The sequence below is a fragment of the Cetorhinus maximus genome, chromosome 15, assembly GCF_964194155.1.
Source record: "Cetorhinus maximus chromosome 15, sCetMax3.hap1.1, whole genome shotgun sequence".
In the NCBI taxonomy this organism is placed as follows: Eukaryota; Metazoa; Chordata; class Chondrichthyes; order Lamniformes; family Cetorhinidae; genus Cetorhinus; species Cetorhinus maximus.
The window spans coordinates 101563812-101589880 of record NC_135893.1 but is presented as its reverse complement, the minus strand read 5'-3'; the positions used below and the strand labels follow the sequence as shown (position 1 = coordinate 101589880).

General features: G+C 43.8%; 2 protein-coding genes across 7 annotated transcripts in view; both read left to right on the top strand.

Moving 5' to 3' along the window:
* Positions 1 to 26069, top strand: part of lyrm1 (LYR motif containing 1) — an 862750-nt gene that overhangs the window by 514425 nt on the left and 322256 nt on the right. The window lies entirely within an intron of this gene.
* mrtfba (myocardin related transcription factor Ba) overlaps positions 1 to 26069 on the top strand; it is a 290981-nt gene that overhangs the window by 9824 nt on the left and 255088 nt on the right. The window contains exon 1 of one of the 6 annotated variants that reach the window (XM_078559101.1): positions 14522 to 14630. The exons of the other annotated variants lie outside the window; for them this stretch is intronic. The gene's annotated coding sequence lies outside the window, so the exon portion shown is untranslated. Of the gene's footprint in view, positions 1 to 14521; positions 14631 to 26069 lie in introns of those variants that run through there. 6 annotated transcript variants of the gene reach the window in all.

The following is a 26069-nucleotide window of genomic DNA, read 5'->3' as shown; positions in this document are numbered from 1 at the left end:
ATTCAGCGAATTCTGGATCCAATTTGTCGAATTGCCTTGGATCCCATGGCCTCTTACCTTCATTATCAGTCTCCCATGCGGGACTTATCAAAAGCCTTGCTGAAGTCCAAGTAGACTACGTCAAATGTATTGCCCTCATCTATGTACCTGGTCACCTTTTTGAAAAATTCAATCAAATTGGTCAGACATGACCTCCTCTTAACAAAACCATGCTGACTGTCCTTGATTAATCCCTGCCTCTTCAAGTGTAGATTAATTCTGTCCCTCAGACTTGCTTCCAATAGTTTCCCCACCACTGAGGTTAGACTCACTGGCCTGTAGTTCCCTGGTTTATCCCTTCCTCCCTTCTTGAATAACGGTATCACATTGGCTGTCCTCCGGTCCTCTGGCACCTCTCCTGTGGCCAGAAAGGTATTGAAAATTATTGCCAGCACCCCTGCTATCTCCTCCCTTGCCTCACTCAATGGCCTGGGATACATTTCATCCAGGTCTGGAAATTTATCTACTTTTAAGCCTGCCAGACCATTAGAACCTCCTCCCTTTCTATGCTAATTTCTTTAATTATGTCACAGCCCTTCTGCCTGATTTCCATACCCACATCTTCCCTCTCACTTGTGAACACCGACACAAAGTATTCATTTAGAACCCTACCTATGTCTTCTGGCTCCACACACACATTACCACTATGGTCCTTAATGCACCCTACTCTTTCCCTAGTTATCCTCTTACTCTTAATGAACTTGTAAAATAACTTTGGATTTTCCTTTATTTTACCTGCCAATGTTTTTTCATGCCCCCTTTTTGCTCTCCTAGTTTCCTTTTTAAGTTTACCCTCCTTACACATTCTATACTCCTCCAGGACTTCTGCTGTTTTGAGCCCTCAGTATCTGCCATAAGTCTCCCTTTTTCTCTTTATCCAATCTTGTATATCCCTCAACATCCAGGGTTCCCTGGATTTGTTGGTCCCACCCTTTGTCTTTACTGGAATATGTTGGCCCTATACTCTCCCTATTTCCTTCTTGAATGAGTCCCAATGCTCTGACGTAGATTTACCTAAAAGTAGCTGCTCTCAGTCCACTCTGGCCAAATCATATCTGATGTTATTAAAATCAGCCTTCCCCCAATTTAGAACACTGATTTCTGGCCCACCCTTGTCCTTTTCCATAACAACCTTGAATCTAACAGAGTTACGATTGCTATCTGCAAAATGCTCCCCCACTGATACTTCTACCGCTTGCCCGACTTCATTCCCTAAAATTAAGTCCAGGACCGCCCCCTCTCTTGCAGGACCTTCTACGTGGCTTAAAAAGCTCTCCTGGATGCATTTTAAGAATTCCGCTCCCTCTAAACCTATCACACTATGACTAACCCAGTTAATGTTGGGGAAGTTGAAATCTCCCACTATTACTATCCTTTTATTTTTACACTTCTCTGAAATTTGCCTACATATCTGCTCTTCTATTTCTCTCTGACTGTTTGGGGGCCTCTAGTACACTCCCTGCAATGTGATTGCCCCTTTTTTGTTTTTCAGTTCTACCCATATGGCTTAATTTGAGGAGCCTTCTAAGATGTCATCCCTCATCACTGCAGTAATTGATTCCTTGATCAATATTGCAATACCCCCTCCTCTTTTACCTCATTCCCTGCCTCACCTAAAGACCCTATGTCCTGAAATGTTGAGCTGCCAATCCTGCTCCTCTCTCAACCATGTCTCTGTGAGAGCACTGACATCATACTTCCATGTGTTAATTTGTGCCCTCAACTCATCTGCCTTATTCATCAGACTCCTTGCTTTAAAATAAATACCATCCAACTTTGCCAAGCTCCCTTTGCCTTAACTGGCCTTTAATTTCTATGCCTTCCAGACTCACTTGCTTTCTCTTCTAATTTTGGCTGTGCATCTCCCCCTGCTGAACCTCCTCTCAGGATCCCATCCCCCCGCCAAGTTAGTTTAAACCCTCCCCAACAGCACTAGCAAACCCCTCTGCGAGGATGTTGGTCTCATTCCAGTTCAGGTGCAACCTGTCTGCCTTGTACAGGTCTCACTGCCCCCAGAAACGATCCCAATGTCCCAGAAATCTAAAGCCCTCCTTCCTGCATCATCTCTCCAGCCACGCTTTCATCTGGACTAACCTATTTCTATACTCACTAGAGTGTGGCATCGGAAGTTATCCAGAGATTACTGCCGTTGAGGTCCTGCTTTTTAATCTGTTTTCTAGCTCCCTAAACTCTGCTTGCAAGACCTCACCCCTCTTTCTACCTATGTCATAGGTACCAATATGTACCACGATCTCTGTCTGTTTGTCCTCCCCCTTTAGAATGCCCTGCAGCCATTCAGTGACACCCTTGGCCCTGACACCAGGGAGGCAACATACCATCCTGGAGTCACGTCTATGGCTGCAGAAATGCCTGTCTGTTCCCCTTACTATTGAGTCTCATACCACTATTGCTGTTCCCCTCTTTTTCCTACCCCCCTGTGCAGATTAGTCACTCACAGTGCCATGAGCGTGGCTGCACTGCCCAGAGGAACCGTCACTCTCACCGTTTTCCAACACAGAAAAATGATTCTCAAGTGAGATGCACCCTGGGGATTTCCTGGCTACCTGCTGGACACCTTTCTTCTGACTGATGGTCACCCATTCCCTCTTTGTGTGCACTTCCGTAAGTTGTGGAGTGACCACAGTAAATACAGTAAAAAAAAAAGTTAAATTATTTATGTACTTTAAATAAAGACTAGAACCCTTACCTTTCCTTAGCTTAATCTATTTTAAACTGGAGAAAAACACTTACCCACTTCTCGCCAATCAGCTCTCACTTTTGTGCTGACATCAATTTTTGAAGCTTCCTCGCACTCGCGCTGGTTCTGATCTCTCCGCTGCTCTCTCGCGCTGTCTTGTTTTTTTTTTGAGAAACATACTTTATTCATAAAATATCTGGAAGAACATTGCAGATAATTTCTAAATCGCCATCACAAAAAATGCAATCAGATTCAACTTTTACACATGGATCACGAAGTGCTTCAATACAATCAATGAAATATTATAATCATTTCAATATGGTCATTGCAGACAGTCAGACAGTGCAATGGTATTGGAATTAATCAACATACAACATGTTTCACTCTGGGGTGCTTCAGTACAATTATAATACAATTAGTATTCATTGTGAGCCGTCCAGCCCGAGGGGTCTATACAATTCCCAGCCCCTCGGTGCACTATGGCAGAAAGGTCTTAGACAGCGATCTTTCCGCTTTGCGCCTTTGTGGCGGCTGCCCCAAGCTTTAATGCGTCTCTCAGCACGTAGTCCTGGACCTTGGAATGTGCCAGTCTGCAACACTCAGTCGGGGACAACCCTTTGCACTGGAAGACCAACAAGTTTCGGGCAGACCATAGAGCATCTTTCACCGAGTTGATGATCCTCCAGCTGCAGTTGATGTTTGCCTTGGTGCGTGTCCCTGGGAGCAGTCCATAGAGCACAGAGTCCTGTGTCACAGAACTGCTCGGGATGAACCTCAACAGAAACCACTGCATCTCTCTCCAGACCTTTGCAAAGGCTCAATCCACAAGGAGGTGACTCTTGTTATTTTCAACAAGAACTGACTGCAGGACACACTTCCCAGACTGCTTCACCACGATGCTGACTGCAGGACACCCTTCCCAGACTGCTTCTCTGCGATGCTGACTGCAGGACACTCTTCCCAGACAGGAGGTAAAAGGGCAGTTGTTGTATCTCCTGCACTTGCATGGGAAGATGCAGTGGGAAGGGTAGGGAGTGTTAGGGGTGATTGAAGAGCAGACCAGGGAGTTGTGGAAGGAATGAATCTTTTGGGATGCTGAAAGAAGCAGGGAAGACATGTTTGGCAGTGGTATCTTGCTGGAGGTACCAAAACTGGTGAAGGATGATCTATTGGATGTGGAGCCTGATGGGTTGGAAGGTGAGGACATGAGAGGGAGGGCAAGGGGTAAGAGTGAAGTGCGGGAAATGGAACCGACACTGTCAAGGGCTCTGTCAAGCACAGCGGGTTGGGGGGGGAACCTCCGGGTTAAAGGAAGATGTATCAGAAGCACCGCTTATAGAAGGTGGCATCAGAAGAGCTAACTCTTTGTCAGAATGGGAAGCTGTTATAGATGGGCAACTTATAAGGAGGAACAGTGCCAGGGAAAAAGTGGAGGACAGGAGATGATTAAATGACAGAACTATTGATGGTGGAAGACAAAAGAAATAATAATGAGAGAAATTAAAGATATCTGAGACTCGAGAGACATCTGATTTGTTAGAGCAGAGTAGCACCGGGAGCAGGTAACGTGGAAAATCAGCCAAAAGCTGAAAAGGCAGATAGACATAAGGTGTGCAGACCACCCTGTCAGTTGTGCACCAACAGGGGATCCTCATCCCTAAAGCAAGCTCATTAATCTTTCCCTATCTCAGAAGCACTGGTACACCCATGCTAAATTATTTTTTAGCTCGGTGTGAAAGTCGCTGGCTAGACCAACACTTGTTACTCATCCCTAATTGCCCTTGAGAGGGTGATGGTAGGCCACTGCCATGAACTGCTGCAGCCTACGTGGTGCAGATGCTGTTAGGAAGGGAGTTCCAGGTTTTTCACCCAACGACGTGAAGGAACAGCGATTATAGTTCCAAGTCAGGATGATGAGCGGCTTGGAGAGGAACTTGCAGGCGGTAGTGTTCCCATGTATCTGCTGCTCTTGTCCTTCCAGGACACAGGTTTGGAAGGTACTGTTGAAGGAGCCTTGGTGACCTGCTGCAGTGCATCTTGAAGATGGTGTACATTGCTGCCGCTGTGCGTCAGTGGTGGAGGCTGTGAATGTTTAAGGTGGTGGATCAGATGCCAATCAAATGGGCTGCTTTGTCCTCGGTGGTATCAAGCCTTTTCAGTGTTTTTGGAGCGGTACTCATCCAGGCAGATGGAGTGCAGACTTGGACACTAGATAGTGGGCAGGCTTTGGGGAGTCAGGAAATGAGTTACTTGCCGCAGAATTTTCAGCTTCTGACCTGCTCTTGTCGCCACAATGTGGCTAGTCCAGTTAAGTTTCTGATCAGAATGTTGCAATCAGCAGCGAAAATCCCCACCTCTCTACTTATGGTGGAGGGAACATCATTGATGAAACAGATGAAGATGGTTGGTCCTAGGACACTATCCTGAGGACCTCCTGCAGTGATGTCCTAGGATTAAGATGATTGACACCCAACAACCACAGCCATCTTTGTTTGTGCTAGGTATGACACTAACAAGTGGAGAGTTTTCCCGCTGATTCCATTGACATAATTTTGCCAGGGCTCCTTGATGCCACATTCAGTCAAATGGTGCCTTGATGTCACTCTCACCTCACCTCTGGGGTCCATCTCTCCCATATTTGGACCAAGGCTGTAATGTGGTCTGGAGCGGAGTGACCTTGGTGGAACTCAGATTGAGCATTGATGAGCAGGTTGTTGTTGAGCAAGTGCTGCTTGGTAGCACTGTTGACAACCGTTTCCATTGTTTTATTGATTGGTGAGAGTAAACTGATGGGGTGGTAATTGGCCAGATTGGATTTGCCCTGCTTTTTGTGGACAGGATGTACCTGGAAAATTTTCCACATTGTCGGGTAGATGCCAGTGTTGTAGTTGTACTGGAACAGCTTGGCTATTGGCACAACTAGTTCTGGAGCACAAGACTTAAGTACTACAGCTGGGGTGTTGTCATGGCCCATAGCCTTTGCAGTATCCAGTGCCTTCAACCATTTCTTGATGATATGTGCAGTGAATCAAATTGGCTAAGGATTGACAGCTATGATGCTGGGGAGCTCAGGAGGAAGCTGAGATGGGTCATGCACTGGGTATTTCTGGCTGAAGATAGTTGCAGATGCTTCAGCCTTATATTTTGCACTGAGGTTTTGGGCTCTGCCATTTTTGAGGATGGGGATACTTGTGGAGCTTCCTCCTCAAGTTAGTTGTTTGATTGTCCACCACCATTCAAGTCTGGATATGGCAGGATTGCAGAGCTTTGACCTTATGCATTACTTTGTAGGCTCACTTTGTTCTACCCATTACGTGCTGCTTCTGTTGCAAGTAGTCCTGTGGTGTAGCTTCATTTTCAGGTATGCCTGGTGCTGTTCCTGGCATGCTGTCCTGCATTCTTCATTCAACCAGGATTGATTCCCCTGGCTTTATGTTAATACTGGAGTGAGGGGTATGCCAGACCACGAGATTACAGATTGTGGTCGAATACAATTTTGCTGCTGCTGAAGGCCCACGGTCTCATGGGTGCTCAGTTTTGAGCTCTTCTGAATCTATCCCATTTAGCACATTGGTAGTGCCACACATGTTTATCCTCAAGGTGAAAATGGGTCTTAACTCCACACGAACTTTGCAGTGGTCATTCCTACCGATTAGCCGTGGACAAATGCATCCGCGACAGGTAGATTGAGGGTGAGGTCAAGTAAGATTTTCCACCTTGGTTCCCTCACCACTTGCTGCAGGCCCAGTCTAGCAGATATGTCCTTCAGGACTCTGCCAACTCCATCAGTAGCATGCTACTAAGCCATTCTTGGTGATGGACATTGAAGTCCCCCCATCTAAAGTACATTCTATGCCCTTGCCACCCTAGCATCTGATACCTGAGGTTAAATTGGAACTATGATGAAGATAAATGAAGATGGTAAAGTCAATATTAAAGCCAGATTTAACCCCAGTCCCGCCCCAGGTGTTGTGCAGGTCCATATATTTCCCATTAGATGTCACTGGCCTAAAATCAGGAGCTGGAGGCATGGCTATTTTTCTCCTTCCACTTTCTGGAGCACTGAAACCAATTGTAACATCTATACTCCTGCCTTAGCTCTGATCAGTTTGCTCAACACCTACCGGTTCTCAGACGTGATTTTCTTAATGTGTGTGGCTTAGAATCACAACAAATGGTGCATTTTAATAATTGAATCTCCCTGCTCATTCGCAGCCAGATATTTTGTCCAGTTCTACAGCATTTTGAAAGCCTGTATTAGATCTTGACCCTATCCCCATTCTCATTTTCTCCTGTCAGCTTCCCATATAACTTCAGAGCTTCAAAGTTTGCTTTTCCTCCAAATAAAAAGTGTTGCTATGGGTATCCACATATATCCTAGATATGTCTGCCTTTCTGTGGGATATGTGGAACATTCATTATTCAGTCCTACTTGGGCCCCCTCCCTCATCTTTTCCCGGTACATTGATGACTACTCGGTGCTACCTGCTGCTCCCGCCATGAACTGGCAAAATTCTTCGACTTTGTTTCCAATTTCTACCCTTCTCTTGCCTTCATCTGGTCCACCTCTGACTCTTCCTGTCCCATTCTTGACTTCTCTGTCTCCATTTATGGAGATGGGCTATCAACTAATATTCAGTACAAGCCCATGGACTCCCACAGCTACCTCAGCTGCACTTCCTTGCACCCTGCTTCCGGTAAGGACTCCATTACGTTCCCCCGGTTTCCCCATCACTGTCGCATCTGTTCTGATGATGTAACCATCCACACCAGCGCTTTCGATATGTTTCCCTTTCTCCTCAACAGAGGGTTCCCACCCAACGTGGTTGATAGGGCCGTCCACCATGTCTGTTCCATTTTGCGCACTTCTGCTCTCACCCCTTCCCCTCTCCCCCAGTACCATGATAGTGTTCCCTTTGTTCTCATCTTTCACCCCACCAGCCTCTGTATTCAACAGAGCATCCTCTGCCATTTTTTTGCCAGCTCCATCGTGATGCAACCACCAAACAGAACACGTCATCCACTGTGCTCCCCTTGCAGCATTCCGAAGGGACTGTTCCCTTAGCGACACTCTGGTCCACTCCTCAGTTGCCCCTAACACCCCATCCCTCCCCTACAGCACCTTTCTGTGCAAGCACAGGAGATGAAACACATGTCTTTTCACCAACTCGCTTCTCACCATGCAAGGCCCAAAACGCTCGGCAGCGATTTACTTGTGCTTGCTTCAGTTTAGTATACTGTATTCACCTCTCGCGACATGGTTCTATTGAAGAGTCATACGGACTTGAAACGTTTACTGTGTTCCTCTCCGCAGATGCTGTCAGACCTGCTGAGTTTTTCCAGGTATTTTTATTTTTGTTGTGGTCTCCTCTATGTTGGGGAGACCAAACTTAGACTGGGTATCTGCTTTTCAGAACACCTCAGTTCAGTGTGCAAGTGCAACCCCAAGGTTCCAGTTGCTTGTCATTTTAATTCTCCACTTTGCTGTCACTCTGACCTTTCTGTCCATGGCCTGTGTAGTGTTCCAATGACAATCAACACCAGCTCAAGGAACACCACCTCATCTTTCATCTTAGCACTCTAAAGCCTTCTGGACTCAATATTGAGTTCAACAACTTTAGATCATAACCTGTAACTCCATTTTGTTCTTTGTGTATTTTGTTATTTTTTTATTGCTGGCTTGGTTCTTTGTCCTTCATGTTGCATTGATATGGCTGCTATATAGCCATTCATGCCTTATCTAGGCATAGCCTTTGTTACTTTGCCCATTCTCACTCTCTTTGGCTTTTGCATCATGAAATCTTTTTGTCAGCTAATATCCCCTGCCCCCTCCACTCAATCACAGACCTTTTTAGTAGGAAGATGTGCAGTTTTTAACTGATTTGAAAATGTGCTGTCATTAATAAGGCTGTGTTTGCTGCCAATACTGCTCGTGCGCAATTGTATGCACTGCTGCCATCTTTATAGGGGCCATTGTGCAGCAGGCGCAAGCACGGTCATCACTGGCCCTGGAATTGTAAATATTACAGCGCCAGCAGCTTCAAGTTAACATTTTTAACAATCCCCTCCATCCGCAGCTCACCCCAAGCCTCTTGGACAAGGCTAGAAAGAGCAAGTGGAAAATGGAACCTGCTCCATCTGCCCATCCTCACCGCAACCCCCAATTGAAATGACACACCTCATTGGTGTGTCCTTTTAGAAATTTATTAAAAGATGAAACATGGAAAGAAATGGCTGGGGAGAGAGAGAAAGCAGAAGAGACAGACAGGGAAACGGCCATGCTCCGAGTGACTGCCGGGCTCAGGAAGCGTGCAATTGCTTGAAATTTCAGACCAGCCATTTAATTCGTTCGGAGGCATGGTCTACCCTGGTTACGTTTTTTTTTGTTGCATAAATCATTTTGGAGATACATGGGCAATGAAATAAGACCCATTATTAATAGTTTGAAGACTGCTGAAAGAAAAGCTGTTACTGTTTGAGGGTGGATTTGTGTCTCCTGCAAATGGACGTCATTGGATTCTGCGCATGCCCTGGCAGGTGTCGGTGGCCCTTTTGCTTGGCCATCCTGTGTTGGCAGGGGACACCGTGCACAAATAAAGCAAACGCAGAACGCTGACGTGAGCTGACCTTCCTTTCCAAAGAGAGGAAATCTGAAATAAGACCAAAAAAAGCTGGGAAAACTCAGCAGGCCTGGCAGCATCTGTGGAGAGAGAGAAACAGAGTTAATAGGTCGATAACCTTTCATCAGAATAGTTAACTGTTTCTGACCTGCTGAGCTTTCCCAGCTTTTTTTTTCCTTATTCCCTTTTGTCCTTCCTGCCCCCTCCCCCACTTCTACTGGCTTAAAAACTCTTACATTTCAATTTTTCTTCAGTTCTGATGAAAGGTCATCGACCTGAAACGTTAACTGTTTTTCTCTGCACAGATGCTGCCTGACCTGCCGAATATTTTCGGCATTTTTTGTTTTTATTGTTCATTTATTATGGTTTGTTTTCTCTGAACACCCTCCATATTGAATTTGAATGCAAAATACTTCTGTTTAACCTTTTGATAATGAGACAAACACTCTTGTGTTCCCTGAGTTTGTTTGAACAAGCTGTGTATCTTTGATGTGCAACATAAAATCTTCTTTCTTTTCTCATCCTTCTCTCATTCTCATACCAAGGCGAAATGTGGGAAGCGTCAATTAGCTTTACATGTGCAGAAAAAGAACAGCGGTTAAAGAGAGAAATATAATTCAAAAATTTGTGCCTTGGAGTTAGATTGTTGTCTTTCACTTTGGAAAGAAAGGTTGGCTCATTTCAGTGCTCTGGATTTGCTTGATTAGTGTTCAAATCAGTTTAAAAAAACCTCACATCTTCCTACTAAAAAGTAACGCTATTTATGTAGACTAATGTAACTTCATAAAGCCTCTACACACTCTTTCCAGTTTCTTTAACAGAATTAGGCCTTGCCAGCAGGTGATGAGCAGACTAAGTTCCTGCCACATGCTATGCAGTTGTTATTGACGGTCATGCCATTTTAAAACAATAAGCATTTATGAAAAGCCACACAAATGGGAATTGAGACAATAATGCTAGTTGAGGTGTTAAAAATGTCTCTACGTAATGGGATTTGCTGGAGGTGTTTAAACACCAGCTTTTGTGAGCGAATGTAATGATTTGATTGCAAATAAATCCAACATGTTATGCAAAGATAATATGTGCAGCCGTCTGTCCTAATCCCTTACAGATGGTGAAGAATGCTGAACAGGATCTGTTCCATATTTTGTCGGATAATATCTGTACACACACATGTTAGCCTGGAGGTTTCTGCCACTCACCCTTGCAGTTCTACATAGGTCCTATTTATCTGTGTTTAGCAGCTGAATTTAAAAGTTGCTATTGTTTTTGAAACAAAACAAAGAAATGGATAAAAATTGTGTGCAGGTTCTGATCTGTTGGGGTAAAATGCAAATGTAAGAATGCATTTATGTCGAGTGTATCTGAGAATTCCTGTTTCTATTAAACATCCGTGTCATGTACAGTTTTTGAATCGGCTGGTACTTTAATATTAATTACAAAGGCCTGAATTGGGTCTTTTAGTTCCCCGTTGATCAATTTTCAATTATACTGACTCAGTTTGTAGTGAACTGAAATCGAACATTTACTGACATTGCTAGAGATTATTAGGAAGTGTTAGTTAAGGTCCCTTAGAAAACCATTTCAGAAAAGCCTCCCTGTTACGTATTTGGGGCCTTACACATCTCACTCCTGATATTTTTTTGTGCATTGTTTTCCTTTCCTTTCCTATGAAGGATTTACTTGCTTTTGGAGGAGTGCAGCAAATGTTTTGGAGACTGATCGTGCGATGAGGGGTTGTGCTAAGACAAGAGAATGAGTAAACTAGGCCTATGTTTCCCCAGAACAAAAACAGAAAATGCTGGAAAAACTCAGCAGGTCTAACAGAATCTGTGGAGAGAGAAAAAAACAGAGTTAACGTTTCGCGTCCTTATGACTCTTCTTCAGAGCTGGGACTAGTCATAAGGATTCAATGTTAACTCTGTTTCTTTTCTCTCCACAGATGCTGTTAGACCTGCTGAGTTTTTCCAGCATTTTCTGTTTTTTTTTCAGATTTACAGCATCTGCAGTATTTTGCTTTTACCTATATTCCCTAAAGTTTGGAAGAATGAGACGTGACCTAATTGAAACATATAAAATTCTTAAGCGGCTTGACATTGTAGATGCTGGGAGGATGTTTCCCCTCTCTGGGGAATCTAAAACTAGGGGTCACAATCTGAGTAAGGGGCCGAATTTCAAGGCTGAGATGAGAAATTTTTCACACTCAGTTGTGAATCTTTGGAAATCTCTACCACGAAAAGCTGTGGATGCTTAGTCATTGAGTATTTGAAGACAGGGATTGATAGATTTTTAGATACTAAGGAAATTGAATGATATGGAAATAGAGCAGGAACATGGAGTTGTGATAGGCGAAGGTTATCTAACATACAGTCCAGGGGCCTGAGTCTGGCTCGCTAAGAGTTTCTATCAAGCCAGCAAACTACTGTTCAAAATACAACAAAGTGGAAGCGACAGATTCTGCAAGGAGCTGCTCTTCCAATCACAGACTGGGTTCTCTCCTGCATTTGCTGCTGATAGGCTCACTAGTGAGCAGTGGGAAGTTGAGTAGCAGTGCTCAGCTTTGGTGAGTCTGCACAGCGAAAGGAGAGGATGCCTATTGGGAGTTGGGTGAGGGCGGGGGCAAGAGAGGCTGTGGGGGAGCCACTGCCTGCCGGGGGCAGGGGGCAAGGCTGCCTGTTTGAGGGGAGTTAGAATAGTCAGGTGGTTGATCGTATCCTCTATCATTTTGCATATAAGTAGTGAATGGTGGCGTTGTATTCAGCCATCGGGAATCTCGCAGCTAAGTCCAATCATATCCTCTGCCATGCACTTTCCAGCAAGGATCACTGATTAGTGATCAATAGCAGAATAATTTCTTCTTTCACTTCACTAAGTCAGGAGTGATGAGGCCAGTTATAGCATGCTTGTTTCCAGCCGAGCCAAGGTCATCTAGACAGCATTTGAACGTGGGATCTTCCTGATCTTTGTAGGTTGGCTCTGCATGTTGCAGTGCCTTTGGCTTTGAGCCTTCAAGGAAGCATTTTCTGTTCTGCCTTGGGAATATATGGAGTAATAAATTATTTTCATAAAATATGTGTGCCCTATAGCACAAAATATGACAGCAATGATGAGATTTTACTGATGTTAGGCCTATACTCGCTAGAGATTAAAAGGATGAGAGGAGATCTAATTGAGGTATATAAGATGCTGAAGGGGATAGACAAAATAGACGTGGAGCAGATGTTTCCCCTTGTGGGGCATTCTAGAACGAGAGGCCATAGTTTTAGGCTAAGGGGTGGTAGATTTAAATCAGAGATGAGGAGGAATTACTTTTCTCAAAGGGTCGTGAATCTGTGGAATTCATTACCTCAGAGTGCAGTGGATGCTGGGACGCTGAATAAATTTAAGGAGGAGATAGACAGATTTTTAATTAGTAACAGGTTGAAAGGTTATGGGGAGAGGGTGGGAAATTGGAGTTGAGGCCGAAATGAGATCAGCCATGATCGTATTGAATGGCGGGACAGGCTCGAGGGGCTGACTTGCCTACTCCTACTCCTAGTTCTTATGTTCTTATGATGTTGGTTTAAAAAACACACTTAGATGATATCTGGTTGTTTGTTCTTTTTGTTGCACCCAATGTCTAAATTTCCTCTGTGGCAGAATAATATAGTCTGTTTTGCACACCTTTGAAACCTGAATATATGATGCAAAAATTAACTAATGCTATGGAAAGGATTTGGAAAAGTCACTGTTCTTATTAACAGAGAACTGTTTCAACGCATTTATATTGTGAAATTTACCATCAATTGGGTTCCTGTGACCATTTGTTTTTTTTTCCTGATCAATACTTGGATATGCTGTCTTAAAAGAGGAGAGAGGTTTAGGAAGGGGATTCCGGAGTCTCAGCATGTATTTTGGGGAGGAGTTGATCTGGTTTGTCCATTGAAAGCCATCATGCTGGGTTGTGTTTGGACAGGTAAATAAAAGGTGATTCAGATGTGTGATGGGCAATTGTTCTAGCAGTGTCAGACCATTTAGCAATCACCTGCCACCTAATGTAGCAGCTACAATGCCAGATATCTCTAAATCAGTGTTCAATATAGTGATGAAAAAGTAAGCTAATAAATTAGTCGTCTTCTTAGAAGCTTGATCTTAAAAATGCACTTTTTTTGTTTTTTGATAATAGCAAGATAAATTTCTAATGTCTTTTCAAAGTTTCTTCACTAGCCCAGTGAGTGAGGGAAAAAAATTGAGCTGTGGCCCCTCATGAAAAGGCTGGACACCCCTGTAATAGAAGATCAGCCATGATCTTATTAAATGTCAGAGCAGAATTAAAGGGCTGAATGGCCTACTCCTATTTCTTATTTTCACACATCCCTGAGAGAGCCTGGAAAGTTAATGAGGAACAGCAACTTTTGTGTAGCATCATAGGGAGAAGATTGCAATTGGCTCGATGTGTGTGATGCATGCTTGAAGATACTGAGGTCATCTTCTGATTGAGAACTGCTAAGAGAAAAGTTAATTCTTTGCAATCTGGGGTAATTTAGATTCTTTAAAACAAAAGGTGAAATGTGGGCAGCTTTACTGTCAGTGATACAGAGCAGAACAAAATGAACTGAGGCTACCCGTTTGAGGCAATTTCACTCGTACAGATTTTCTTTTAATATTGAGAAAACTTAACACGTGGGCTTTGGCCCTTCACTGACACAGTCAGGGTTGAAAAGAGAGCAAAAGTCCAAGATGAATGCAGAAATATTAAAACATTTTTGAGCATTTTTCCTGCACGTTGTCATGACAGCAGATCACAGCCCAAATTACACACTGGCGCATTGATCTTTTAAAGGAAGATATTTAAAAAGACATACGTTCTCAGCCAGCTTTTGTTTGTAAAGCAGTCATTTTCTGGAAAATTCCTATGTGGATTACACTTGACCTCCAGTCCAGAGAACATGGAATGTTGCACCTAAAAGTTGCCAAAGCCTACGTCAGACAGAGACACTTGAAAGGGAGAGATGCAATGCAAAAGGCTGAACTCTATGTAGAGACAATGGAGACTGATTACCATTTCAGTAGGAACTATCTCCTGTTAAGCTGTATCTCAGAATGTGGAAATGGCCTGAGTTGAAAGAAAGCAGATTCTGGGTGGAAGACATGTTTGTTTTTCCCTTCCAGGATTACACAAGAAAAGGGATTAAAATGCCAGCTTCAAACCTGGTCTGTGTGTGCTAGTTGAGGTGTGCTAGTGTGTGCTGTGAAGGTCACAGCTGAAGAACATCAACTAGGCATCCCTGCAGGTAAAAAATGTCTTTGTTGTTGGAGGCAACTCACAAGTCAGGAAAACCACAGTCAAGAAGGAAGTAGCACAGCTCTTCAGCTAACCTGCAGAACCAAGTGTCTCCAAACCAACTGCTCTACTGCCAAAGTCAGCTTCACCAGAATCACCCAACTTAACAGTTGCAACGTTTTGTCATCATCTCCTCATGGACAAGCCAAAGGCTGATTCAGATATCTGTTTTAACTTATATTTTTGGACTCAGCTTCCCATTTCTAATCTGTGTTAATGTGTGTTGCTTTTTGATTATTTTTTTCTCAGGTTTTTTAGTAACTAATAAGCTCTCTCTTTCTTTAACTTAAAGCCTTGTTAAATTGGCTCCTTCTAAAACATAAATGCATTTGGACTAGGAAAAGGCATCCACGGGGGAAGGGATCCCTTTTAAATTAAACCTTATTGTGACCCACCAAGGGGGTTGAATAAAGAAGGGGAGCCAGCTCATTCCTCCTCACCAGGGAGCATAATGAAATTGGGGGTCCCATTCGGGAATTTAACAATTTGGGATATCTTGTCTGGGATCATTATAAATTGGGGGACTTCGCTTGGGGACCGATCGTAACAAATTGGGGGCTCGGTGCCAGAATAGTTTCCACAGACGAAACAAAATAATTTGGGTGGGAAAACTAAATTGTTCCTATGAAACCAATTTTAAAAACTACAAAAAGGCTTTCTTGAGTCTGTACTACTAAAGTGTAGAAATCTCCACATTTGATGCCAGCGTTTTTAAAGACGGAAGGGACGTTAGTTATGAAAGTTTGATGGCTCTGCCTTTCGAACAGTTGAGTTAGCGAGGCATTTAGAATTAGAATTTCACCTGAAAGCCAGAAAACCCGAAATTTCAAAAGGGTTTGTCAACAGTCTATAGGTGAAAATTGAGGACGATGAAACAGAGAGTAGCGGGAGAGAGATTGAAATTCGAGCAGCCGGAAATTAGAATTTCAGGAAAGAGAAAAGGCAAGGAAAAGACAAAGAGAGAAAGAGGAAAGGGAAAGAGGACAAAGGGCATGGAGAGAAGAGAGAATTTCAGAACAGAGGGAGGGAAAGGGAGTTTAAACTAAAACAGTTCGAGTTGTGGGGCAGGAATCCTACTGTGTCCCTTGAAGATGTCACGAGCTCAGACTTAAGGGCTGAGGCAACCCAGTTTTCTCATTTAATCTCCAAGTTTGATGAAGCAGAGTTGGAAGCCTTTTTTATATCTTTCGAGCGGTTAGCACAGCAGTTAAAGTGGCCAGTCCAACGTTAGTCCCTACTACTGCAGAGTACGCTTTCAGGGAAAGCTCACGAGGTTTCCTCCCTCTTGCTTGAAGAAAGTGCCACTGACTGAGGGAGCAAAAAGGCCTATATTAGGTGTGTACCAGTTAGTGCCGGAGGCGTACCGTCAAAAATCCCATACTCTCGGGAAACGGCCTGACCAGATGTACCTGGTATTTGAAAGGCTTAAGCAACTTGTTTTAAGTGCCCACACCCAAAGCAGAAGTCACTTACAAAAGCCTTTGTGAAATAATTCTCCTGGAGGAATTTAAGAACTACATACCCCTCCCAATAAGAACACATCTAGAGCAACAGAGGCCAGGCAGGCAGCCACATTGGCTGCTGGTTATGAGCTGATCCACAAACCCTTGTCCCAGAATAGACCCTGCCCTAGTCACTCCCCAGCCAAGTAGAAAGGATAGAGGCGGAGAGAGTAATAGGGGAGGCAATGGTGTAGTGGTATTGTCGCTGGACTAGTAATCCAGAGACCCAGGTTCAAACCTTGGGCTCAGATTCTCTAATGCCCTTTAGGGAAGGAAATCTGCTGTCCTTACCTGGCCTGACCTAGTGTGACTCCAGACCCACGGCAATGTGGTTGGCTCTTAAATGTCCTCTAAACAAGGGCAATTAGGGTTGGGTAATAAATGCTGACCTAGCCAACAATGCCCACATCCCATGAATGAATAAAAAAAAAACTGAGCATGGGAGAGGAGGAAATGCTGGGGGCCCTCCTCAGGACAGAAAGGATGGTGCTGAGATGAAAGGTGAGGCCAAAAAGCCTGTGTGTTTTAACTGCCAAAATGTAGGGCACCTCCAGGCCACCTGTTGGAGGTTACGTGAAAAACCAGGGGCACATACACCCCGTGCAGAGAATGGGAGTCAGTCAGAGAGCGTAGCAGACCAGGCCATGGCTCTGACTGTTGCTACAAATCCCCATAGATGTTCTCTTGAGTTCGGATGAGTTTAAACAAATCCCTAAGCGTTACAGGTATATTGTATCCAAAGGAAGGGTGGCCACATTTCCCCAGGGTGAGGCGAGTAAGCCTGTTGTGATATTGAGGGATACAGGGGCCGGCCAAACTCTACTACTGGGAAAAGCCCTAACCTTCTTACCAGAGAGTGCAGTAAGTGCCAAGGTGTTGGTAAAGGGGTTGAAGGAGGGTATATGCTCACCCCCTTATATCGGGTGCATCAGGAGTGCAACCTTGTGTCAGGAACAGTGACTGGGAGTCCCCCGTTTTCCTGTGGATAGATTCAACCTGCTCTTTGGCAATGACCTGGCGGGATCAGAGGTAATAGCATCACCAGTGGCCTCAGAGAAGCCCACTGAGGTCAGGGAACAGAACAGCTGCAGAATAATGTATTTGGCATTTTCCCTGACGGTGTGATAACACAGCCTATGGCTAGAGATGTTCCATCAGTGGAGGCTGAAGTGGCACTGCAGATAGAAGACCCTATGGTCTGGTTATCGGAAACCTTTTTCAGGAGTCTAGAAGACTAAGGAGGTAATAAATATATTTTCCTTGGTAGCGGCCAGCAAGCTGACCCACTGTTAAAAACATTAGCTCAGACTGCACGCAATGAAGTTGAGGCAGAAGCAATCCCTGAATGCTACTACATTAAAAATGAGCTTCTGATGTGGAAATGGAGACCCCCTCACAGACCTGCAAATGAGGAGTGGACAGTGATCCACCAAGCAGTGGTGCTGCCGAGATATGAAATTCCAATGGCTGGGCGTGTCGTTATATGCAAAACCCAAGCCCGCAGGAGCGAGCATTTTCACTGGCCACACCTCCACCAGGATGTAGTAAGGTTTTGCAGAACCTTTGACAAAATAGTGATGAGGGAATTGACCCAATTCTTTACCAGGTATGGTCTGCTGACTGAGATCCAGTCGGATCAGGGCTCGTTTTCATGTCCTGAATATTCCAGGAAGTCATGGGTAACCTGGGTGTGACCCAGCTGAAGTGTTCAGCGTATCACCCGCAGTCGCAGGGGGTGCTAGAGTGGCACCACCAGACCCTAAAAACAGTGATCAGGGCACACTGACTGGAATAAAGTACTAGGTTTTCTTCAGTTCACTACCAGGGCCTCACCCAATGAGTCTACCAGTTTTACTCCGTTTGAATTATTTTATGGGCACCAAGTGCGAGGGCCTCTCAAACTAATCACCTGGGAACAGAAGGATGAGGCCTCCATGTTAGACTACATAAAGGTGTTCAGGGAGCGACTCATGAGAGCCCGTGATGTGGTCTGAGGACACTTGACAATCTCCCAGACAGCTATGAAAAAACAGGCAGACAAGCATGCCAGGGTCCGGACCTTTCAGCTAAGAGACTGTTAATGCTCCTACCAATACCAGGTGAACCCTTAAAAGCCTGGCTCAGTGGCCCGTACAGAGTAGCAAAGAAGCTCTGGGAAGTAAACTATCTAATTGAGACCCCAGATTGGGGGAAAAAGCAACAGCTGTTTCTTGTCAACATGATAAAGCAATATCACAGCCAAGAAGGGGACAAACAGGTAACAGAATGTCCCATTGCCAGTGACCTAGAGGATGAGGGTGGCAGTGGGGATGAATTAGAGGGAGATGTGGTGAGGCCCACGTTGAACCCCTACTACCCAGCTAACTGACAGAGATAGTAGTGAACTTAGACTCCTTATTGACCTACATAAGCACAAAGCAGCGAGCGGACTTGACGAGGCTGCTCACTGCATTTAAAGGCTTATGCGGAGACAAGCCAGCCTGCACAACACTAGCTGCACATGTAGATGTGGGAGAGGCCCCTTCCGTAAGACAACATCCCTATCCCAGCCTAGCCCAGAAAAGCTATCCCAGGTTCAGGAGGAGATTAACTACTTGCTGGAGCACCAACTAATAGAGCCTAGTAGCTGGAGCTCCCCAATTGTGCTCATGCCCAAACTGGAAGGCTCCACGATACCAATGCCATTTGGACTCCAAAATGCCCCAGCCACCTTTCAGAGGCTGATGAACCAGGTAGTGGCGGGTGTATCCATTTATGTAGTGTACCTAGACGACGACCTAGTGTTCAGCGACACCTGGGAAACTCACTTAGAACAACTGGAAGCCCTCTTCCAGAAACTAGTCAGCTGACCTAGTGGTCAATCTCAAAGAGCGAGTTCGCCAAGGCTCAGGTGACCTATCTAGGACACATAGCGGATCAAGGGCAAGGACTGCCCAGGGCTGCAAAGGTACAAGCAGCAGCCCAGTTCCCCATTCCCACAACAAAAGGGGAAATCATGAGGTTCTTGGAGATTTGTGGGTTCTACCTCAAGTTCGTCCCAAACCTCAGCACAGTAGCACCCTGCTGACAGAAAAAAGCAAAGACAACTGAGAAATGCCAGACAGCTTTTGAAAAGCTGAAAGCCATTTTGATAGGTGAGTCTGTGCTTGCAGCTCCGAACTTTAACGTAGCATTTAAAGTAGCCATTGATGCGACTGACATCGGGGTTAGGGGCTTTCCTCCTCCAGGAAAATGAAGCAGGGATAGAGACACTAATCGGGTACTTCTCCAAAAAACTAAACAAGCTTCAGAAACAGTACCCCACGGTAGAGAAGGAAACCCTCGATTTATTACTGGCTCTCAAACGCTGAGATATATGTCCGAAATGGATACAGAGAGACCACAGTCTATACTTACCACAACACGTTAACCTTTGTGGAAAAGTTTAAGATACAGAATGTTAGTTTATTGCGTTGGAGTTTTTTTTCTCCAACCGTACCACCTAAAAATCACCCACATTGCTGGGAAATCAAATGTGATTGCAGGCGCCCTGTCCAGAACTTACAGACCCAGTTAAAACTGAAAAGAAAATATTGGCCAAGGCTTGGGATGTGTGTGTGTGTGTCATTCGTCATGTGGGGATGTGTCATGACAGCAATCGTAGCCCAAATTACTTACAGGCATATTGAACCTTTAAAGGAAGATATGTTTTTTTTAAAAATACATATATTCTCAGCCAGCTTTTGTTTGTAAAGCAACCACTTGCTGGAAAATTCCTATGTGGATTACATTTGACCGACTAGTCCAGAGAACATGGAATGTAACACCTAGAACGTGTCACGGTCGACTTCAGACAGAGACACTTGAAAGGGAGAGATGCAATGCAGCTCTAATCCCCTATGGTTGCAGGGGTCTCGTTCGGGATGCTAAAAATTTGGGGTATCTCGTCCAGGACCATAACAAATTGGGGACCTCGCCCAGGGACCGGTCGTTACAACATTGAAAGATTTGAAAGCATTTACTCTGAAGTGTAGGAATTGTTTATGCATTCAGATGAGATGGAACCAAATATGGATTTCAAAAGCCTGTGGCTTGTAGGAGGAAAAAGAATATTGAGGAAGTTGAGGGGTTCTGTAGTTTTGAGGTCTCAATAGGGAGTTGGTGTTAGGATCAGCTTGACAAATGTCAATTTCAGGAGTCGGTGAAGGTCATGCAGGACTGTATATTTGCAGGTTGTGGTGGGTTGGGTGGAGGGGTGCGGTGGGAGAGAAAAAGCAAAGATTACAGAAGTGGTGTCCATAAGTAAATTCTAAAATTGGAACAAGAAAAAAATAGGTAGTTACAGAACGACCAGGATTGTCAATCAATGACCCTTGCTTGTGTCCTGTCCACGATTGCAAAAAAGGTGTTGCAAGAGGTTCTCCAGATGTTGGAACTGTATTTAAGTCTTAAACTTTATTGAGTTATTGAGAGGGAAAAATGTTTGCACAGGAAGAAGTAGCTTCTTTCCAAAGTCGTCTTTGGAAAAGATGCGCAAGTTCCATATACGATCAAAATATATGGTGAGGCCAAGGATTTCACTAGGTGAAGAAAGTTGAGGTGTGGAGATATGGAAAGTAAAAATTGGTAGCTGTTCATTGATTTCAGAAGCTTCAATAAACTGCATCTTTTAAAGAATTGAAATCCATTAGATTCTACTGTCCTTTATATGAAGCATGAAGGTTCAAGGTGCAATGATTCAACTACTGTACATCAAGAAGAGCAATGGTTGTGTGAACGGGCTGCCAGTCAGAAGGAAGTTCAGAAATGTAGATGGTGGCAGCTGCCTTACAGGCACAGGCATGCTGAATCCAAAGATGCAGGATAAAAGCAGCGATGAGAAACATAATTTCTTCAATTGGCTGGCAGCTGTTGGAGGTGGGCCTTTTGCCTTTAAAGGTAGGAAAACCCGTATTAGGGGGTTTCCAAAAATGGCCATGATGGTGGGTTGCCACTGGACAAGGCCACTGCTGCAGCCATTAAATTCAATCATCTTTCTCTCTCCACATTCTGCTGCGTATTTCCAGCATTTTCTGCTTTTATTTCAGGTTTCCAGCATCCAGAGTATTTTGCTTTTGTAAGTCTATGCATGTCACATCTGATGTTCACTGGCAAGCACTCCTTATTCTTCAGAACCTTAAACGCAACTTTAAATAGTAAATATTTTCGGATCTGCTGTGGCATTGCTGGGAGTTTAATCTGTCACTGCAAGTGATCCAGATCTGCTTGAACTTTTCTGGGAAACAGGGCAGTAAAAATTCCAGACAAGCAGGGACCACATAATATAAACTATGTGGTAGCTGCAGTCTAAATGTATCTTTAAAATTATTTTGTATTATAATAAAGTGCAGTGAGTGTCTGTGCATAGCGACATACTGTATTTACTGTATTTAATGTATTGATTGTGTATTTGTTGTTTGAATTGAGATTGTTGTCCTGAAGAAATATACACCTGGGCATGCTGTGCAAAACTTGGCATTAACAGGAGGCATCCTGCAAAAATATAGCTGGTTGTTTTATTTAATAAAGTCTTATATGAGTTCATGTAATATTTACAAGTCTGTATTTTTAAATGAAATTGCTTAAATTATGCAAACTTTAGAACATAGGAACATAAGTAAATAGGAGTAGGAGGAGGCCATTTGTTACAAATATGAGGTTAATAAGGTTATGTTTTGGGACTGTCACATTAATTTAGGGTAAAACGGTGGAATGAAGGGGGTCATGTGACTTGTTCTGAGTTCTGCCTGATGGTAAACTTGAGTGGCTTGGTTGTTTTACTGGAAAGGAGGTGCAAGATATTCACACCTGTAAACAATGACTCGAGCAGCTGTGGAGACAGTGGATAGACTGTCAGTCTCCAAGTCCCAGGGAGGTGTTAGGAATGTCACATTTTTGTAAATGGTTATACTTCAAACTGGCTTTTTAATTCCAAGATAGAATAGAGTTGGGGGTCCAACGGGTAACTAATTAGCATTTCTACCTGGATACAAAGCTCATGCGATTCATGTTGCCATAGAGATGGGCTTTGAGAGGGGCAGAGTCCATAACCTCAGAGTCAGTCTGCAAGGATAAGAGAGAGATGGAGGTAGCAAGCCTGTAGGGTTCACCATGCAAGAATATGAGTGGGAGTTCGCACTTGAATCGTGACCAAGGTCGCCAGGCTTTAAATGAAGCTGGAAGATTCACCTAGCTTTGGCTAGAGGGAGCGATCTCCAGGACAGCCCACATCATGAAATTAATTGCAGGGGTTAGTAGTTATCTGAGTGGAAAAGGAGATCATTGGAGAATGAAGGGCCCTCTTAAGAGACAGTGTTACGTATAACAGTGGAGGGAGATTTTTGGTTGTTTTAAATGTTAAATGGGGGATCTTATCTGTAACAAAAACAGAATTACCTGGAAAAACTCAGCAGGTCTGGCAGCATCGGCGGAGAAGAAATCAGTTAACGTTTCGAGCCTTCATGGCCCTTCGGCAGAACTGAAGCATAGTTAGGAGAAGGGAGAAATTTCTATTTCTTCCTATTTCTCCCTTCTCCTAACTATGCTTCAGTTCTGCCGAAGGGCCATGAAGGCTCGAAACGTTAACTGATTTCTTCTCCGCCGATGCTGCCAGACCTGCTGAGTTTTTCCAGGTAATTCTGTTTTTGTTTTGGATTTCCAGCATCCGCAGTAACTTTTAGCTTTTTGTTTTGATCTTATCTGTAGCTTTGCATATAACTTGCTTACTGAAATTGTGTTTAGTCAATGTTGCTTTTAATTTGTGTGTTACATTAGAAGTCTTAAAACTTGAAATTTTGTCATGTGATCCTTTGAGCCATTCACTGGAAGTTTATATTTCTTTTTAAAAGTTACTGCTGTCTGTGGGGATCATGGTACATTCGACTCTGGGAGCTCGCTCCGACATCCAGTAAGATCATGACTGACCTTCTACCTCAGCTATAACTTCCTGCACTATCCAAATACCCCGCAATTTCCATTGTATCGAAAAATTTATCTATCTCTAACTTGAATATACTCATTGGCACCTTTCTGGGGTAGAGAATTCCAAAAGTTCACAAATTCCTTATCTCATGCCCTATTCTGAGACTCTGACCCTAGTTCTAGACTCCACAATCTGGAGAAACATCCTCCCAGCATCTACCCTGCAAAGCTCCTTAAGAAGTTTGTTTTAATGTGGCCAGCTCTCATTCTTTCAAACTCTAGGGAATAAAGGTCTAGAATGCTCAACCTCTCCTTATAGAAAATCCCTTCATCCCAGGAACCAGATTTGTGAACCATTGTTGCACTCCCTTAAAGCATTATCTGTTGTATCTGTGCCTGTATAATTTTCCTCCAGAATAACAGGGTTTGGATTAAAAGGAGCTGTGGAAATGTATAGCAGCAGCTCTGTGCTCAGGTTTCAAGATGGCAAACTTGCCTCTTTTACAAAAGTAAAATATTGCAGATGCTGAAATCTGAAATAAAAGCAGAAAATGCTAAAAAAAATGCTCAGCAGGGTAAGCAGCATCTGTGGAGAGAAACAGAGTAACCATTTCAGGTTGAAGACCTATGGCCTTGGGCCCTTCATCGGAACTGAGGAAAGATAGAAATGTAATAGGTTTTGAGCCAGCGGGAGGGGTGAGATGGGGCAGGAAGAACAAAAGGGAAGGGTGGAGCACCGGAGAGATGAAATGACAAAAGGTTTCGGGGTACAAAAGTCAGAGGGTGGTAGTGAGCACAGTGAAAAAACAAAAGATGTGTGCAAATGAGGTGTGAATGGCTACGTAGTAACCATCCAAATGCAACATGGAGGGATAAAGAAAGAAATGAGACCAGACCAAAGCAGCAAAAATAAACCTAGGACAAGATGGAAATAGAGGTTATGATCTAAAATTATTGAACTCCATGTTGAGTCTAGAAGGCTGTAGAGTGCTGAGTTGGAAGATGAGGTGCTGTCCCTTGATCTTGCGTTGAACTTCATTGGAACAGTGTTGCAGGCAAAGGAAGGAAAGGTCAGAATGGGAGCTAGGTGGAGAATTGAAATGGCAAGCAACAGGAAGCTCAGGTTCATGGTTGCCGAATGAATGGAGGCATTCCACAAAGCAGTCACACAGTCTGCGTTTGGACCCCCAAATGTAGAGGAGAGTAAATACAGTATACTAAAATTGAAAGTACATGTAAATCACTGTTTCACTTGGGAGTTGACCCAATATTGTTTCTTATAGCTTATATCAAAATTAAACACAAGGTTGATTTTTCCAGGTTAGTTTCTTTAAAATTGATTTAAAATGGCTTTCCTCTTACTGAAAAGATAACAGATAAAAGATTTTTTTAGTTGTATTGGCTTCTCAGTCTTTTAAGACTTAAAATGTACGTAAAAGACAGGCTATGAACATCATTGGGCATTTATTTCTTGTACTGGTACTGTTATTTTCCCATCTGCTTGTTGCCTTGACAACTATAATTAGTCATCACTTAGATCTACCTTCCTCCTCACTCCTCACTTTCCACGATATGTTCAGGATTATTTATGGATACAATACCTCATGAAGTGAAGCTGAAAGACTAAATCTGTAAAATAAAAACCATAAATCAACCAAAATATTTGCTCTAAATCAAACAACATTTCATTATTGTAATTGAATCAAGTTTTCTCCTCTGATCTAAACCATTCACACGCTGTGTGGCCCATTTAATATGAATTCCATCTGTTAATGTTCGTTAATTGCATCAAGCCTCGGCAGTTGACATTTTTTTTGCACATACGCAATCAGGGTCTTACTGCAGCACTGTAGATTTCTATGGTAACATACCCTGCAGCAAATAGTGGTGCATAAAATAGAGGGGAATTTTTTGTAATTTAGCCTGATCCTTTTTTCCAACTTCCTCATCATGTGCTGTCAATGTGATTTGAAAAATCGCATACATCCCTAATTCTTCCAACAACATGATGTCAACTCAGCAATTCAGTTGTATAGTGCATTTTAATCAAAGTGGATGAATGTTTGGCAGTCTAGGTTTTCCTTGCCACTATTATTGGTTGCTGGTGGAAAACAGTGGTGCCTAAAGCAAGTTTGAATATGGAACCCACAATACCAATGCTACACCTAACTGACCAATAATGTACTCTGGGTGGGGGATTTCAATGTCCATCACCAAGAGTGGCTCAGTAGCACCACTACTTACCCAGTTGGCCGAGACATAAAGGACATAGCTGCTAGACTGGGTCTGTGACAGGTGGTGAGGGAGCCAACAAGAGGGAAAAACATACTTGACCTCACCCTCACCAACTTACCTGCCGCAGGTGCATCTGTCCATGACAATATTGGTAGCAGTGACCACCACAGAGTCCTTGTGGAGACGAAGTCCCGTCTTCACATTGAGGATACCCTCCATCGTGTTGTATGATACTACCATCGTGCTAAATGGGATAGATTTCGAATAGATCTAGCAACTCAAGACTGGCCAACCATGAGCACTGTGGATCATCAGCAGCAGCAGAATTGTACTCAACAATCTGTAACATCATGGCTTGGCATATCCTGCACTCTACCATTACTAGCAAGCTAGGGGAATCAACCCTGGTTCAATGAAGAGTGCAGGAGGGTATACCAGGAGCAGCACCAGGCATGCCTAAAAATGAGATGTCAACCTGCTTGTGTGCCAAACAGCATAAGCAGCAAGTGATAGACAGAGCTAAGTGATTCCACAACAAGCAGGTCAGACTTAAACTCTGCGGTCCTACCATATCCAGTCATGAATGGTGGTGGACAATTAAACAATTCACTGGAGGAGGCGGCTCCACAAATATCCACATCCTCAATGATGGGGGAGCCCAGCACATCAGTGCAAAAGATAAGGCTGAAGCATTCGCAACAATCTTCAGCCAG